The sequence below is a fragment of the Lissotriton vulgaris genome, chromosome 9 (genome assembly GCF_964263255.1).
Source record: "Lissotriton vulgaris chromosome 9, aLisVul1.2, whole genome shotgun sequence".
In the NCBI taxonomy this organism is placed as follows: Eukaryota; Metazoa; Chordata; class Amphibia; order Caudata; family Salamandridae; genus Lissotriton; species Lissotriton vulgaris.
In genome coordinates, this window is record NC_141697.1 from 165,273,664 (window position 1) to 165,288,030 (window position 14,367).

Genomic DNA, 14,367 nt, shown 5'->3' on the forward strand with positions numbered 1-14,367 from the left:
TGAGACTGTAGAGGTTGCATCTCAAGATCTATGTGACGGGATCTCTCAATTCTTCATGAAGAAGATAGATGCAATCTACGGAAAGATAATGACCTCAAAGAAAACTGAGGTGGCTGATCCTAATAGCCTTTCCCATAATAACACACAACAGAAGCCACAAGCTAAGTGCCTAAAAAGCTTCCCCCCTATCTCCTTAGAGGAAGTTACTGCTCTAATGACCGAGATTAAGAGTGGTAGCCCTGAGGACCTCATCCCTGCCCGCATCATGCCCATGCTGGCGGAAGTTCTGTGCCCAGAAATCCAGCAGCTAATTAACCTGTCACTAAGTACGGGAGAGGTCCCGAGGGATTGGAAAAGGGCACTCGTGAGACCGCTGAGAAAGAATACCAACATTCCTTGGATGGAACTTACCAACTTGAGACCTATTTCTCTCCTTCCCTTTATGGGTAAAGTGATAGAGAAATTTGTTAATAGGCATTTGTCTAATTACATTGAGGAGACAAATGGACTGGATCCATCCCAGTCGGGTTTCAGGCCGAGACATAGCACCGAGACCACCTTGTTGTCAGTCGCAGATGATCTACACATGTTCCAGGATAAAGGTCATTCTGTTATCCTGGTTATGTTGGATCTGTCTGCGGCGTTTGACACCGTGTCACATGACATCATGACCACCAGGCTTATTAACATCGGCCTGGAAGGTGGGGCTCTAGCGTGGTTGAGGAGTTTCCTGACAGACCGCACCCAAACAGTCACCTTGGGTGCCTATCGGTCAGAGGAGTTGGGGATCTTGAAGGGGGTGCCCGAGGGCTCTTGTTTGAGCCCCACTTTGTTTAGTATCTACGTGGCCCCCCTAGCGAACATCATGAGGTCCCATGGGTTTATCCCTGTGTCATATGCGGATGACACCCAACTCCTCTTTCCTTTTATATACTTTACGGATGAGGTCAGGAACTCCTTCTCCCAGGGGATGAAGGCAGTGGCCCACTGGATGGCATCTAACTTCCTGCAATGCAATGTTGCAAAAACGGAAGTGATGCTGTTCGGTGAGGCCAAACTCCTGTGGTCCCCCGACTGGTGGCCGCAGGATCTGGGCCCAGTCCCGGAGCCGAAGCAGGTGGTTAAAAATCTCGGTGTGCGTCTGGACCAGGAGCTATCCCTGAAGCAACATAGCAACCAAGTGGTGGGGTCCTGCTTCCATGTCATCGGAATGTTGAGGAAAGTTTTTCCCTTGCTCCCTGATTCAACCAGGAAGACGCTAGTGCAGGCCTTAGTGTTGAGTCGCTTAGACTACTGTAATGGGTTGCTTCTATCAGCAAATGAGGGAGTAACTGCCAGATTACAGGTAGTCCAAAATACTGCGGCTCGTCTTGTTCTAAACCAGCCCCCTCGCACCCCCTCCAAACCCCTCTTGAACACCCTGTATTGGCTTCCTGTCAAGCAAAGGGTGAAGTACAATACTTGTTGCATAATACACAAGTGTCTCCAGAAGAAAGGCCCTGTGTATTTGTCAAATAGATTTTTCCCCTATAAACCTTTGAGATCCTTAAGATCTAGTGAACAAGCTCTGCTGCAGGTCCCGAGAGTAAAAAAGGCTATACAGGGTGGTAGAGCCCTCTCAATTGCTGGCCCAACGCTGTGGAACAGCCTCCCACTTTCCCTGAGACTTTGCAAGGAGTATCTCCCGTTTAGAAAACAATTAAAAACCTTTTTATTTCAAAACTAATAGATATGGTATATACCCTCTGTTTATGTGCAGGAAGGTTGCTAAAGGCGCAGAGATACTCTAGCACCAAGGACGCCTTCAAAAACGCCACCCGCACTCACCACCAACTAATTCGAAAGGCCAAGAAAACAGCATTCAAGGATCGACTTGACAACAACGCCCACAACAGCAAGGAACTTTTCAACATCGTCAAGGAATTTTCCAACCCCTCGGCCAACTCCAACGACATCACCCCCTCCCAAGCCCTCTGCGACTCCCTAGCCTCATTTTTCCACAACAAGATTGCAGACATCCACAACAGCTTCGACAACCAACCCGGAGACCAACCCACCCAACCATCTGCTGAACACTCTCCCCCCGTGAACACCCTTAACAACTGGAACCCAATCTCCACTGAGGACACCATCCGCCTGATGAACTCCATCCACTCAGGATCCCCCACAGATCCATGTCCTCACCACATCTTCAACAAAGCAGACTCCGTCATAGCACCGCACCTCCGAGACGTCATCAACTGCTCCTTCAACTCCGCCACCTTCCCGGAAGACTGGAAACACGCTGAACTCACCGCCCTTCTGAAAAAACCCACAGCGGACCCCACCGAACTCAAAAATTACCGCCCCATTTCGCTCCTTCCTTTCCCGGCCAAAGTCATCGAGAAAGCCGTCAACAACCAGCTCGCCGCTTTCCTCGAAGCCAACAAATCCCTCGACTCCTCACAATCTGGCTTCCGAGCAAAACACAGCACTGAGACCGCCCTCATCGCAGCAACAGACGACATTCGAACTCTACTGGACAATGGAGACACAGTCGCCCTCATCCTCCTCGACCTCTCTGCAGCATTCGACACAGTCTGCCACAGCACCCTGTTACAACGCCTCAATAACATCGGAATACAAGGAAAAGCACTTGAATGGATCACCTCGTTCCTCACCGGAAGAACCCAGAGAGTCCGCCTCCCACCATTCAAGTCCGAGGCCACTGAAGTCATCTGTGGCGTACCACAAGGATCCTCACTCAGCCCCACCCTCTTCAACGTATACATGAGCCCCCTCACGGCCATCGCCCGCCAACACAACCTCAACATCATCTCTTACACGGATGACACTCAACTAATCCTTTCTCTCACCAATGACCCCAGCACCGCCAAAACTAACCTACACGAAGGAATGAAAGAAGTTGCCGAATGGATGAAACAAAGCCGTCTGAAACTGAACTCAGACAAAACAGAAGTCCTCATATTAGGTACATCCCCCTCTGCATGGGACGACTCTTGGTGGCCGGAAGCCCTTGGAAAAGCACCCATCCCGACAGACCACGCACGGAACCTAGGCGTGATCCTGGATTCTTCACTTTCAATGAACAGACAAGTCAGAGCCGTATCCTCATCCTGCTTCAACATTCTTCGCATGCTCAGGAAAACATTTCGCTGGATCCCCACCGAAACAAGGAAAACAGTCACCCATGCTCTAGTCACGAGCCGACTGGACTACGGAAACACCCTCTACGCAGGTACTACCGCTAAACTCCAGAAGAAACTCCAACGAATCCAAAACGCCTCAGCCAGAATCATATTAGACATCCCGCGCAACGAACACATCTCTGGTCACCTGAAAGACCTCCACTGGCTACCCGTCAATAAGAGAATCACTTTCCGACTGCTAACCCACGCACACAAATCACTCTACGACATCGGACCAGACTGCCTCAACTCACGACTGTCCTTCTACACCCCCTCCCGCCAACTACGTTCTTCCAGCCAAGCCCTCGCCACTGTACCTCGCATCAACAAGACCACCATGGGAGGCAGATCCTTCTCTTACCTGGCTGCTAAAACATGGAACTCACTCCCCGCGTACCTTCGCCTCACCCAGAACCACCTAGCATTCAGAAAGCAACTTAAAACATGGATATTTGACAAGTAATCCTCCTCCCCTTTCTAAGCGCCTTGAGACCCTCTGGGTAGGTAGCGCGCTATATAAATTCTCTGACTTGACTTGACTTGACTTTGGGAGGTGATCCTAGCGCGTTATAAACCCGCAAATAAATAAAAATAAATAAATTGCTATTTCCCTCTTTGCCAGAATCAGCGCAATGGCGACAAATCTACAGTGACACAGTTTAACTTGGCTGATCATCTCTGGAAAAGCTAACTTTGGAGTTGGAAGAAGGGTGTGGCAATTATATTGGTGATTGTCTGTAATACCTCTACCCAGTATATATTCCTTTGGGGGCACGTCCAGGTCATGTGGGCAAAGTCAGCATCTGACGATTTACATTTGGGGCAGTGGGATGGCTTAATGGCTTAGTGGGGTCATATTTGGCCAACTGACGTGGAGTAATGTATACCCTGTGTTCCCCCTCTCCCTCCTTCCATTCTCTCACTCCCCTTCTCTACACCCCCTTCTCTCCATAATGTCAACTCCCTTTTATCCCTCTTATTATCCCATTGTTTCTCTGCCCCCCTCTAGCATTTAATTCAATGTTTTACCTTTTTGTGATTTTTTCTGCACATTATAAATTGTTGATTATTTCTTAATATGTCTACCTACCTTGTAAAGCGCTCTGATACTCTTGGGTCCAGCAGCGCTATATAAAACTTCCTAAATTAATAAAAGTTTATGTCTATGATTGGGGGAGACCCTTTGTACTTTATCAAGACTGTAAGTCAGTCAGCTGGTAGCCCAGGTCCTCCTCCCATCGCCGCCTGCCTCCCCTGTCTTGGACCTGCCTGAGAGCCATGCATGCCCGGTACAACTTAGTAACCAAGTGTGTTCCTGCCTTATCAGATATAAGTGTAAGTGGTGTGAAATATGAAGGCGGGGTTGTGAAGGAAGAGACCGATCAGTGGAGTGCCCCAAGCAGTCTGACAGCTATAAATGTATCCATGTATGTCAGTTTGGAGTGTGAGGATATATCAGATATGGTGAGTGCATGACCGTCTTGAAATAATGAGCCAAGGGTCCATAATTCTAGTTTAGTAAGGGTACGTTGTACCATTGTCTAAGAAATAAGCAGCAAAATCGGGTGGTTGTGCCTTGGAATAGCAAGGGAGTACAGGGGGCCATTGCCCAACATTTTGTTAAGTTTACGCCATAGTTCAGGTGTATAAATTGTTCCTTATCTCTGTGTAGATGTATGTCAAGATACTTGGTGGCATCACCTGCCCATCGGAGTGGGAGCTCCGCCTAACCCGCAGTGGCGGCATCAGTAATCAGGAACATCACAGACTTCCCCCAGTTTATTCGTAGCCAGGACATGGCTCTGAAGCAGCTAATCTCATCAATTAGTGGTTTTAAGTTGGTGTTGGGGTATCTAACAAAAAGCAGGATGTCGTCCGCATACATGGACATCAGTAGAGGCCCGAAGAAAACAGTAAGCCTCAAAATATATGTTTTTCTTGTAGGTGTCAAGCCAAGGGGTCCATCGCCACTATGAAAAGCAGGCAGGACAAAGGACAACCCTGCCGGGTCCTACATGAGATCGGAATCAAAGAAGAGAAGGAGCCATTTACTCAGTGCCGGGCAGTAGGCGATGAATAGACAGCTCTCTGCAGGGAGTAAATGAGGTCATATGGAACCCTCAGACATCCCTTTGCAGGCAGGTACAGTCACACACTGCACCCTCCTGCAAGGGGATCTCTAATCCCTTTCAATAGTGCAGACAGGTTGCCTCCTGCACTGTGAAACTATAGAGCGGCTGTAAAGCAGCTGGTCCATGTTTCACCCTACCGCATTCATCATAATAGGGTGCATTTTCTTTGCTTGCACTGAGGGCACCTTTTAAAAGGTGCAGCAGGTGCAAACAATGACAATGTGCTTTTTGTGTAATGTTGTCCCAAGCATTCCTGCATTAAAACTGAAGTCATAGACCCCTTTCTCTCAAAATTCCACTTCTGTCTAACAATGCGGAACAATACCTCATCAGAAAAATGTGTTTTTGCTCTGTAAGAAAAATGTCACTAACAGAACTAGAAGACAATATCACTCCTAAATTAAAGCAACTAGCTCAGACATCAATGAAACAGTCTAGACATCTAATGATATTATTCTTAAGGTAATTAATGCAGTGACACTTAACAATCGCAAATATTGAAAAAGACCCAACCGGCTGTAGTTTTCAGATTACCTATGCTATAAAAGCTGACTAATCAGAAACATGGAAAAAGGATAGCAAGTGCCTAAATATTGTGTAGCCTGAAAGAATGATGAACAATAACAAATAACAAACACACCTTTCTACTGGTGATGTCAATTTTCATTCAAATACAATTCACCAACACATCTTACTGTTGCTTATTCCCCCCTCTCCCCGCATGTCTGGCACATTCAACCCGTTACTATCCCACAAACAACATTTTTACCCTTTTCTTTCTCGCAAAATGTTAGGAATTGCTCTGCTACTATACCAAAGTAAAGCTTTCATCAGAAACAAATTGAAATATGATCCCTTAACTCCAAAGACTAGGCACACTTTATTTTCCTTACTAACGATGGCTTATCCAGGTTGATTAAGCTGCTTTAAAATATATCTATATATTTCAATAAAGAAAACCAGTGACAAATATAGATTGATCAGGAGCAATTATCTAATATAAAAACACAAAATGCAACAAATGAATAATGAATACTCACTAAGGTGGGGGGTAACGAGAGGGGGAAATGCGGGGAAGGGGCCCTACATTGGCGCATATGCTACATTGCACTCTATCTGCTGTGCTGGGAGAACGTTGTATATGTCTTCCATAGTGGGGATGTGAAAGAGTGTGTGATAGAAGGTCAATTTAGGTCACAGCCGACATGGGTGGGAACGTGTAAGGTGCTATGGCGTCAGAATATCGACTGGTACTTAGGATTTGCTGGGTGTGGAGCCTTCAGAAGCCCGGTGGTGTTTGGAAGAGGGGGTCGGGGGGGGTGCTGTGTCTGTCGCAAGTAGCAGCGATAGACATGCCATATGTCTCAGGTGGCGAAGTTGGGGGTTGAAGCGTGGCGTATATTTCGGTCTGCAGATCGCAAGAGTCGAGCCGGTGGCCAGAAATTTTCGGTGCTGGCCTCCACCTTCTGGAACTCACTCCCCCCCTTTCTTAGATCGTAGCCCTCCTACACTCAGTTTCGTAAAGATCTCAAGACTTGTCTGTTTCAGCAAGCTTTCAGCCCATAACTCCCTCCTCCCCACAGTATGAAATCCTTTAGCGCCAAGAAACTGCCAAGTGTACGTGCGCTTTATAAATACCTCAAAATGCAAATTCAAATATGACATGCTGATTATTCGAACTGTTTTTGTGGGATATTGTTTGTCTCTCCAGTGAATTGCTATTTCCCTCTTTGCCAGCATCAGCGCAATGGCGAAAAATCTACAGTGACACAGTTTAACGTGGCTGATCATCCCTGGCAAAGCTAACTTTGGAGAGGGAAGAAGGGTGTGGCAATTATATTGGCGATTGTCTGTAATACCTCTACCCAGTATAAATTCATTTGGGGGCATGTCCAGGTCATGTGGGCAAAGTCAGCATCTGACGATTTACATTTGGGGCAGCGGGATGGCTTAGTGGGGTCATATTTGGCCAACTGACGTGGAGTAATGTATACCCTGTGTACCCCCTGTCCCTCCGTCCATTCTCTTACTCCCCTTCTCTACACCCCCTTCTCTCCATAATGTCAACTCCCTTTTATCCCTCTTATTATCCCATTGTTTCTCTGCCCCCCTCTAGCATTTAATTAATTTTTTTACCTTTTTGTGATTTTTTCTGCACATTGTAAATTGTTGATTATTTCTTAATATGTCTACCTACCTTGTAAAGCGCTCTGATACTCTTGGGTCCAGCAGCGCTATATAAAACCTCCTAAATAAATAAAAGTTTATGTCTATGATTGGGGGGGGCCTTTGTACTTGATCAAGACTGTAAGTCAGTCAGCTGGTAGCCCAGGTCCTCCTCCCATCGCCGCCTGACTCCCCTGTCTCGGACCTGCCTGAGAGCCATGCATGCCCGGTACAACTTAGTAACCAAGTGTGTTCCTGCCTTACCAATAATAAGTGTAAGTGGTGTGAAATACGAAGGCGGGGTTGTGAAGGAAGAGACCGATGAGTGGAGTCCCCCAAGCAGTCTGACAGCTATAAATGTATCCATGTATGTCAGTTTGGAGTGTGAAGATATATCAGATATGGTGAGTGCCTGACCGTCTGGAAATAGTGAGCCAAGGGTCCATAATTCTAGTTTAGTAAGGGTACGTTGTACCATTGTCTAGGACATAAGCAGCAAAAACGGGTGGTTTTGCATTGGAATAGCAAGGGAGTACAGGGGGCCATTGCCCAACATTTTGTTAAGTTTACACCATAGTTCAGGAGCATAAATCGTTCCTTATCTCTGTGCAGATGTATGCCAAGATACTTGGTGGTATCACCTGCCCATCGAAGTGGGAGCCTCGCCTAACCCACAGTGGCGGTGTCAGTAATTGGGAACATCACTGATTTGACCCAGTTTATTCGTAGCCCGGCTGGACATGGCTCCGAAGTGGCTAATTTAATCAATTAGTGGTTTAAAGTTGGTGTTGGGGTATGTAACAAAAAGGAGGATGTCGTCCGCATACATGGACATCAGTAGAGGCCACGAAGGAAACTGTAGGCCTCAAAACATATGTTTTTCTTGTAAATGTCAAGCCATGGGGTCCATGGCCACTATGAAAAGCAGTACAAAAGGGGGTGGTGATGGACGGAGCATCTGAATCAATCAAACACTCACACCCAGTCAAAAGATCTGGGTTTAATCCATAACCGTTCTTTAGCCCACTCTGCCACCCCAGTTCAGACATGGTGTGGTATCGGGTTCCCAAGGCCTACATGCTCCGTAGATAACCCACTTACACCGAAAGAACTGTTGGCACGGAAACTGAAAAGTACAAAGAACAAGTTTATTAAGACCCCATGGGGTGGTGGTACATTCCTACAGCACCCTTCGGCAATGCAAGAAGTATCACACCGAACGTTGGTGCGAGTCCTTCTTTTATACACTTTACAGGTAATAAAAAGATAGGCGGTACAAGGTTACAAAGCTTTATGTACATATATGGTCATTTTTGGAGCACAGCCAACTCGTGGGAGGGGTTACAACTCCACTGGTCAGTTTGGCGGAACATTCCTGAGGGGTAACTGGTCAGTTGGAAATGCGCATGCACAGGCTTGACCGTTGCTAAAAATAGCCTGTTGCTGGGCAAAGTCGAGTGGTCAGAGGTACGGACAACGGACTAAAGGGCATGCTGACCACGAGGCCGCTCATTCTCTAAAATGGCCGCCGTAACATCCAAAATGGCGTTTTCTAATATGGCCAAGTTAAGGGGAATAACGTGTAGCAAAGCTAAGCACTAACCCGGCCATCGTCAAATTACGACAGACGACCCTTTTAGCGTTTAGCTGAAGCTACCTCATAGTGGACATAGTCAGGATACTCATCTTCGATATCAATTAACATTATTTGAGCTACTTCTTTATGAAACATCATTTCATTTTGAACAAGAGCTCGTCTTGATGGGATGCAAGCTGATAAACACATGGAACATAAGGCAGGGCCACATTGTATACATAGACATACAAAGAACAGTATCCCAACAATGATACACAAAATCGTCAACAGTTTCCAACCCCAAGTGGTAAGCATTGACCAGAACCACCCTGAGAGAGTCCAAGTGCCATTGTCTGGGTGTATCTCGACAGCTATCTTGTGAAGCTTTGATATTGCATCATAAACAGATGGAGAATTATCTGGCACGTACACACAGCAGCTACTCCCGATGATTCTACATGCCCCCCCACGGTCAGCTAGAACTACATCTAGAACCATTTGATTCTGGAGCGTAAAAATCCTAGAAATCTGGAGTTATGTTCCCCAATGCAATAGCAGTATCATTGGCTACAGCCTCAACAACACGAGTCAGCCGTCGTATTTTCCGACTATTCAAGGCAGCCCCCAAAAAGGAAAACAGTCCCAAATTAAACTCTACATACTGTTGTAAAGCAGTATCGGTCTGGTCAATATCATCCAAGACCACAGCACGTTTAACACGATTTAGTACAAAGTCATGGTAAAGTACATAATCATTATGGTACATTGGTGGGGCAATGAATACAGAGGGCAATACAAAAGATACATAACATGTGCCTAACCATCCTAAAGGGAGCTGATGGTAACCTTTATTTGCCACAAATAAAGTAAGAATTTCGAGATGCCACAAACGATATGCCATTCGGACTGTCAAATGTAAGTGTAGTGTTACATTCACTCTTCCCCACCGGGATTGTACCTTTATTACGAATGCAGAGGTCTGCCTTGGTAGTGATAACATTAATAACATGTGTACTGGTCATATTAATGTTCCTTTGAATACTGTAAACACGGGGTGCAGACACATTATCGGGGCGGTACTCTTCCCATTCAAATCGAGTACCCTCAGCTCGTGGATACCCATCCCGGTCATGGTAGCAAACTTTGTTCAAACGGAAGAGCACCCCCCCCTTCGTTGGCCATCGTAAAGTGAATAGAAGAGTGTACCAGGCATTGCAGGAGCCATTATGCGAAAATGGGAGTGGGATGAGTGGCGTGCCCCCTTTCTTCTGATGACCAGGCAACATCCCACACACCCAGCAGTTTGAAGTGTTCGTCATATTGTGAGTATGATGCAAAATCTGAATGAAGCTATTGTTCAAATAAGTCTGTCGGTGCCGTTCTTCATGGTAGGGCAAAGTGAAGTGAAAATATTCAGATGGAGCCGGGGTAGTCGGCAGCAAATGTTCACGTACAGGCACCACAAGTTCTACTACCCAGGCTATTACTGCTATCACCACAATTGTCAATACGAACAAAATGGCACCAAGTATTCTTTTGTCTCGTGATGCAGAAGACACCATAGTTCAAAGAGTTCACAATGTCTCAAATGTATTTACCTAAAAAAGAAAAATACGGTGCTGAGCTCCGAGGTAGCCGTTGTTTTCTTCTCCGGGGTCAAGACGGGTGTTGCTACTCTTGGCAGAACTGATCCCCCCCCTTGAGATTCCCGGCTTCCGTTTCACAAACCCCAGAGCGGTAACCAACCAGTCTCGAAAAACAAAAATCTTCTTCCTATCGTGGCCGCAGATCGTAACGCTGTCGTCCAGAAACAGTGTGGTCCGGGAAGGCTCCCTCAACTTCGGCCGATGTCACAGCTGGGCTCTTTTCTTTATCCAAAATCTCCTTGTAGTCGGTCAGTACAGTAGGATTCACCAGATCCGGAGAGACACGGCGGCAGTGAGTTGAGTGCACCCACCTCTTTCTGTTGGTCACTCGCACAGCCGTTCGAGTTGCCAGGAGGACTTGCTCGGGGCCACGCCACCTCGGTTCCAAGCTATTCGCCCTCTCAAACGATTTCACCATAACAAAGTCATAAGGACGAAGATTGTGAGCCTCTCCAGCAGAATTGTCAGGGAGCGCTTCTCGAACCTGTTGATGAATAGAAAGCAAATCATTTGTTAATCGTGCCAAATAATCATTCATCATTATGCAAGGCACATCATGTATCAATCGCGGCTTAGGCACTCCCCATATGTTCCTAGGCCTTCCAAACACCACTTCATACGGTGTGAGGCCTGTTCGAGAGTGGGGCACTGATCTAAGAGAGAGCAATGCTAGCGGTAAGGCATCCGGCCACTTCAATGACGTGGACGCCACAATCTTAGCCAGTTTCAACTTCAACGTAGCATTGTACCGCTCGACAAGACCTGCTGACTGAGGGTGGAACACAGCATGAAACTTCTGCTGGATCCCCAACCCCTTCAGTACATACTCCACAATTTTCCCAATGAAATGAGGCCCATTATCGCTCCACAAAAATTTGCAAACTCTAAATCGAGGGAAGTACTCCTTGAGCAACACCTTAGCTGTTGTCAAAGCTGTATTATCTTTCGTGGGAAAGGCCTCAACCCATTTGCTAAAGGCGCACACCACCACTAAGACATACTTAAGGTTATTGCAGCGCTCAAGCTGGATGTAATCCATTTGGAGTACCTCGAATGGTGCAGAAGGTGGAACGAACCCTCCTTTCGGAGTATGAGTCCCTTTCGCAGGATTGTGCTGTAAACAGATCAGGCAGGTCTGCACTACTCTCTTGGCAGTATTGGCAATCTCAGGATGCTCCCAAACTCGTGTTAACAATCGAGTGATTGCAAGAGCTCCCACATGCGCTAATCCGTGTGTCATCTGAACCATCGCCTGCAAGTAAGCTGCAGGCAATTTCCATTTCTCCATGTCCTTGCTTCTCCAACAACCCTCATCATCTAGTACCCCTTCTGTTGCCCATGCCGCAAGTTCTGATTCAGTCACTGATTTCTGAATATCTAGTAACTCCGCTCTAGCATCATACCATCGCTCAGCCTGTGATTTTGTTACGTACATGGGGGAGTCAGTTCGGGACATAGCTGTTTGTCTTGCTATGCTGTCTGCAAACGCATTTCCTTGACCCACTTTATCAGTGATCTTTTTTATGGGCACTGCATTTAATTATCGCTACTTTCTTTGGACAAAGCAACGCGTTTAGGAGATCACGCACCAGTTCTCCGTGCATAATGTGTACTCCATGAGAAGTCAAAAACCCACGTTCTCTCCAGAGCAGCCCGAAATCATGCGCTACTCCAAAGGCGTACCGGCTGTCTGTGTATATGTTCACACAAAAACCAGCACTCAGCTCGCAGGCTCTTGTCAGCTCTGCTGCTTGAGCCGATTTCTGTGGTATCCTAGCTGTTTCTACCACTGTCTTAAGTGTCGTGATCGCATATGCTGCGGAAGTCGTACCATCTGGCAGCCTCAAACACGATCCATCAACCCACAGTTCCCCATCCACATCTGGAAGTGGCATATCCTGCAAGTCGACACGACCCTTTGTCTGTTCCTCGGTCAGGAAAACACAATCGTGATGTTTTTCTTCCTGACCCTCCTCAACCGGATAGGGCAATAAAGTGGCAGGGTTCAGAGTAGCGCATCTTTTCAATGTGATGTGTGGCGCCAAAAGTGTGAGCTCATATCCTGTCAAACGTGCACTCGTGAGATACTGTGTTTTGGTTTGATTCAACAGGGCATCTACTGCGTGAGGAACTAACACCAACAATTTGTGCGATAAAACTATTCCCTCACTTTGTCGTATAGCTACCGCTGTTGCTGCAACTGCTCGAAAACATCCAGGTAACCCTCGTGCTACAGAGTCAAGAACCGCTGAAAAGTAGGCACATGGCCTCTGCTTGTCCCCGTGTGCCTGCACTAACACTGATAACGCGCACCCATCTTTCTCGTGCACGTACAACGTGAAAATCTTTGTATAATCTGGTGTACCTAACACGGGTGCAGAGCAAAGGGCTTGTCTCAATTGATCAAAAGCATTTTGACATTCATCTGTCCATTCGAGGGGCATTGGTGTAGTTTTGGACAGTAATGCTAACAAAGGTTTTATAATGTGCGAAAACCCCATGATCCACTGTCTACAAAAGGACGTTAATCCTATAAAAGCACGCACATCTCTCTGAGTGCGGGGGACTGGTGTATCTAAAATCGCCTGAATTCGATCTGATGTTAATGCACGCCCCTCCTTAGACAAAAGATGACCGAGGTAGGTCACCTTGGGTCTACAGTATTGAAGCTTTTTCTTCAAAACCTTATGATTGTTCTGAGCCAAAAAGGAAAGCAAGGCAAGCGTACTCTCTTCACATTGTGCATAAGTGTCTGCAGCCAACAAGAGGTCGTCAACATATTGAATAAGGGCTACTCCAGATTGCACTTGAAAAGAATCAAGCTGCCTCTTTAAAGCCTGGCTGTAGATACTAGGACTCTCAGTGTAACCTTGAGGAACACGACAAAATCTATACGACTTATTATTTAACGTAAAGCCAAATAAATATCTGCTATCAGGATGGATGGGAATGGAAAAGAACGCGTTTTTCAGGTCGATGACACTTAATGTCGTCGCCGTCGGGGGAACCAATGTGAGCAATGTTGTGATGTCGGACACCACCGGATATTGGGGAATAACAATTTTGTTTATTTCTCGCAAATCAATAATAAATCGATAGACCTTGTCGTCAGTGTCTTTCTTAAGAATCGGAAGAATAGGACTGTTGCAAACATTATAGGGAACTTCCTCCACTACACCTGCAATGATCAAATCCTGAACAATGTGTGTCAGGGCAATTTCACCTTCCCTGGAAATCTTATACTGTGGTACACGTGGCAAAAGTACTCCCTCCTTTACAGTAATTCGAATAGGTGGGATAAGCATCTGTCCCACATCCGTATCTGAGGTAGCCCATAACATGTGGGGGAGAGAGGCTAATGCTTCACTTTCTTGTATAGTGCAAAATCTGTCTGATTCTGGATAATTGTCATTCAAAATAACTCGCACTCCCTCTGGAGCGCAGCGTATCGTTGCTCGAAAATATTTGAGCAAATCGATGCCCAAAATGTTATCTAGGGTATGGGGTGACAACAAAAATTGACCAAAACTAAAAAATGTATCAAGACAAAGTGCAAGAGGCTTCGATAATGGGCTAGGAGAGGGTGTGCCATCAAACCCTACACATGTTATCATTTCGCCAGACAGGGGAGCCCTCGGGACCAAGTTTTTAGACAAGGC